The sequence below is a fragment of the Wasmannia auropunctata genome, unplaced genomic scaffold (assembly GCF_000956235.1).
Source record: "Wasmannia auropunctata unplaced genomic scaffold, wasmannia.A_1.0 LD336078.1, whole genome shotgun sequence".
In the NCBI taxonomy this organism is placed as follows: domain Eukaryota; kingdom Metazoa; phylum Arthropoda; class Insecta; order Hymenoptera; family Formicidae; genus Wasmannia; species Wasmannia auropunctata.
In genome coordinates this window covers 5043424-5048686 of record NW_012026812.1, presented here as the reverse complement: position 1 = coordinate 5048686, position 5263 = coordinate 5043424, and positions in this window count along the sequence as shown.

The following is a 5263-nucleotide window of genomic DNA, read 5'->3' as shown; positions in this document are numbered from 1 at the left end:
GCTCTTCCGATCTATTCTAATTCTTTTATAAACTAATTCTTTTAAAAAAATACAAAAATGATTTAAGACTAAGGTTAATATTGAAGGTATCATACATAGTTTAATACGTATCTTACGTATGATACGCAATCATACGTAGGATACGTAGAAAACCTCTAGAGTGCGTATCAAACCCAACCCTGGTAAGAACTACCGAAATAGCCACTATTGCAAACATTTAACAGTATATATTATTCTTATACCAATCATTAAATAGTACAAACCACTAGTGTACAGAAGTGTGCAATATTAAACCAACCTAAAGGCGTAATCACACTACAGGTTGCGGGCTCGGTTGCAGTTAGGATTACGGTTAACAGTTGCAGATTGATCAATCACACTACAGATTGGCTGTACCGACTTTGATAACCTTTATCTTCTGCTTTTCTGAATTATAACCATGTCAACAATCATTGAATTTATTATAAAAGAACGAAAACGTAGATTTGTACGTGCGTGTTGTCTACTATTTCTTGTAGCAGTTAAGGAAAAACATAAATTAAGACGTTCTGTAATGTCCCACAATATTCTTTTTGTTTCTACTAAGTCTATTAATAATTGCTCGGCCTCATTAGACCATATATTCATTTTGGGAGGCATTGCAAATAATCACAGCTACGTACTACGTACATACATACACTACGTAATACATAACCTGCCGAGAATATAAATAATATATTGGATACGGTTGTAACTGCAAGGTTGAAAAATAGAATCGTGTCTAAATCATAACCTGTAACCCAACCGACGAACTGGTTCGCTCTGATTGATTGATTTCCAACACTCAACCGTAATCTTAACCGCAACAGAGCCCGCAATCTGTAGTGTGATTACGCCTTAATAGTGCACATTCTGTACAGTGTGTAATAGTACTAATAGTGTTTCAGCACTACTGCAGTAAATACTTGTTTGCTACTACACTAGTGATGCTTAGAGTCCATTTCAGGCATGATGTAGATTATGTATCATTTTATTTTTGGTTTTCACTGAATATTAAACCAGGATAAAATGATACGATTGAATGATGATTATCATCAAGTGCATAATGTATGAAATAGAACACATCTTTAGTGACACTAATAGTGTTCAGCTTTACTGCAGTGATACTATTAGTATTTAACACTACTGCAGTATCCTATTAACATTAATAAAAAAAAATTTTTTTATTTTTTTAATAACTTTATTAATACGATCTATCAGGGATGTATGTATATTCATTAACATTGAGTAATAATGGATCATCACGAAGTGTCTGCAGTTCTCGATCAAAGAAGTCAAGCAACGTTGATAGCGGTCATGGAGCTTGGATTAGATGTTGAATATTTATTTAGGGGGAATGATCTTCTTGAAAACACCGTAAATTGTTTTTTTTAAGGTGGTTTTATTGTGCAAATCCCAGTCAAAAGCTAGTCCCTCCATATGACTAATAATTCAATAAAAACATTTCACATACATATGCGATTGTATGACGTTTATGTGGCAACGTCACACTATCGAGTTGGCGTTGAACAATAAAATCACCTTAAGTCTTATTATGATTTTTATTTTGGTTTCATAAACGTTTATTTAATCGTTTATTTTTAATTATTTTTGGTTATATACATTCTGTATGCATTGAGTAACTATTAGTACATCAATATATAGTACATCATACTACATCAATAGTAATTAATTAACACTACTAATACAAATTCCAACAGTGCGCAAAATTACTATTGATGTGTGCACTAATAGTTATTCATTAATTGTCATTTCAATAGTGCCACAAGTTTTTTTTTCGTAAGAGTTATAAAACAATTATTGGGATAATTTATTGTTAGCTGGCATAGACTGCCTGCAGTACGCATACGGTGTAACGGTGGCAAATTTCTTCACGACTGAAATTAATCAACGTGTCGATATACAGGGTGTCCCGTAACGCTTAATTAATATTTCAAGGCGTGAAAGAGAATGAAATTTTGAACTAAAAGTTCCTCTTTCAATTTTGGCTCAGACCATTATTTACAGAGTTATTAACGAATAAAGTTAATCAATCAGATCGCGCTTAGCCGGAGTACGCAGGAGCGTAGCGTGCCGTATGTGCGGCTCTTCGCGCTCACTTCACATACATTCTCCTGTGAAGTGAGCGCGAAGAACCGCACGTACGACACGCTACGCTCCTGCGTACTCCGGCTAAGCGCGATCTGATTGATTAACTTTATTCGTTAATGGTCTCTCTAACTCTGTAAATAATGGTCTGAGCCAAAATTGAAAGAGGAACTTTTAGTTCAAAATTTCATTCTCTTTTACGCCTTGAAATATTAATTAAGCGTTACGGGACACCCTGTATTGAACGCTGTATTGATCGCAATAAACGCATAAGTCTTTATTAATCCAATCGCATACTGGAAGAGTAACCAATGTTACGTGCCAATGAGCCCCGAGATAGTTGCAAAACTTGCGATAGTGCAAGTGTTCTCGCTTGATTTTAAAGAGATTTCAAAGAGTTCCCTATAGTTTATAACAAGAATTCTGCTTATAAATAACAATTTTCAATTTCAATTTTAATAAAACCTATTTTTTAATTTAAATTAAAAAATTGTTATTAAGCAAAACTCTTGTTATAAGCTATAGGAAACTTCTCGTTTCTTTAAAATTAAGCGGAAACTAATCAGAACTATGAAATTTTAATGTTGGGATGCTAACTCGCGTGTATGAAGTTAGCATCCCACAATACACAATCCCAAATTGAAATTTCATAGTTCTGATTAGAATTCCCGCTTCATTTTGAAAAAACAAAGAGTTCCTTATAGTTTATAACTAGAATTCTGTTAATAATTTTTAAGTTAAATTTTAATAAGAAGTTAGTACCCATTTTTTTTTAATTTAAATTAGAAATTGTTTAGAGTCTTTGTTATAAATAAACTATAGAGAACTCTTTGTTTCTTCAAAATGAAGCGGAAACACTTATTAGAACTAGGTATAGAATTTTAATGTAGAGATGCTAACAAACAACACAACATAACCATCCCAACATTAAAATTCCATAGTTTTGTTTAGAGCTCCTGCTTCATTTTGAAGAAACAAAGAGTTCTCTATAGTTTATTTATAACAAAGGCTCTAAACAATTTCTAATTTAAATTAAAAAAAAATTGGGTGCTAACTTCTTATCAAAATTTAAATTAAAAATTGTTAACAGAACTCTTGTTATAAACTATAAGGAACTCTTCGTTTTTTCAAAATGAAGCGAAAATTCTAACCAGAACTATAGAATTTAAATTTTGGGGTGCTGACTTCCGAAGCTTGATGAATAATTTTTTTGTTATTTTATTGAAAATTGTGACACATTTATTAATTTAATCTGTTTTATTTTACGTAGTACTAAAATAATTTATCGTACTTTTATCTTTCATTTCCGTATATTTATATTAGCGATTTTGATTGCAGACAATGGTAAACTTGAAATGTTGCGAACGACATGTCTCGTTTTGATTTTTATCAGTATTACATTTGCTGCGATACATAACAAAGGATATTAGAAAAATTTGATATTCTATCAAATATATCCACAAAGTTTCATAGATACGAATAACAATGGCCTAGGCAATTTAAAAGGTGCTTATATTTGCTATATAATAATGTGTGTTAATGCTGGAATTTTATTTTATAAGATTAAGTAGAGAACGTTTATTTTATAAAATTTTTATAGAATTCAAATAAATGTACAAGAAATATTTCATTAAAAGAGTATTTTAAATTTACTATGTAAAAAACAGTTAATAAAAAAATTTACGTACATTAATATAAATTGTTAAAAAGGAATGTACATTTTATTTCTATTTATTTGTGTTTCAAGTTTTATCAAAATAATCTGAAAGATTTTCGAAATTTTTGGAAGAAACTTAATTTTTCTTTTAACTAAAGAAAAAACTGCGTTTTTCTCAAAAATTTCGAAAACTACTCGAATTATTTTGATGACTTGAAACACAAAGCTTCATTAAAATAATCCAAGTAGTTTTCGAAATTTCTAGAAAAAAGTGAAATTTTTCCTTCAACTTTGACACCCTGTATATTTGAAACTAAGCCATTTCGGTCATATAATGGTATGAAGTCTTAAATTTGTGCAAAAAATTACTCCTCAAAAATCTTTTACTATACTTAGTATCTACCCTGTATACATAATACATATACATATATGTATTTGTACGTGGAAATATGTCAGAAATTTCAAGGTGCAAGAATTGCATAATTCAGCAATTTTGTTAAATTTGTATCATTCAATCTAAAAAAAATTATGAGAAATTAATATTTTTAATTATTTTTATATATACGATATACATTAGGGTGGAGCGATTTCTTTCCCACTATTGTGCATGTATTTTCGGAAAAGGCATAAAAAATGATAAATTTTGGTGACAAGCAGAAATTTTTTTTAAATAAATATCTACCTCTCCTAAAAAATAAAAAAACGTTTTTTTTATTTTTATTTTATTTTAATTAATCATCGGTATAATTGTATTATTATGGTACATAACAATTGTTTCATTAAAATAATTTATTATTGGAAATATTTTTTGTTTCAGTTCTCGGTCTTTTAAGCCGAGATTCGATCATAGTAAATGCCTTCGCGTTTGCTTGGGGCACACATGTGCTGTTTCGGTGACAATTTTAATGTGACGCTTCGTTGCTTGTACATGACAGGATATTTCCAAATCTTTAATTGCAACATCTGCGAACATATATCCTCGGATTTCATTGTCTGACATTGATCGCGAAAAAGCAAGTTCGGTCAAATTTACGTTTTCACCGTATGGTCACCGTATATTGTATAAACTTTGATAGCAACGACTATATAGACATAATCGACTGAGAAAACGTAAATTTGACCGAATCTGCTTTTTCACGATCAATGTTAGACAATGAAATCCGAGGATATATGTTCGCAGATGCTGCAATTAAAGATTTGGGAATACCCTGTCATATACTAAAACGACCTGCTGTTGATGCGCGGTATAGCTCGTCGGTATCGGAACGGGTGGCAGGGATCGCCAGCAGGTTCAGGAGAGAGAGTAGCGGAACAATAACGAAATCGAACGAATTAGGTATAAATTAATAAAATAAAATATATTCCGAAAATAAAATAAAATAATAGTACATCGAATAATAATTCATCGCAAGATATAAAAGAAACCCGGAAACAATAAGGCGTAGAATAAAGATCCGTCGCAATATATAAAGGAACCAA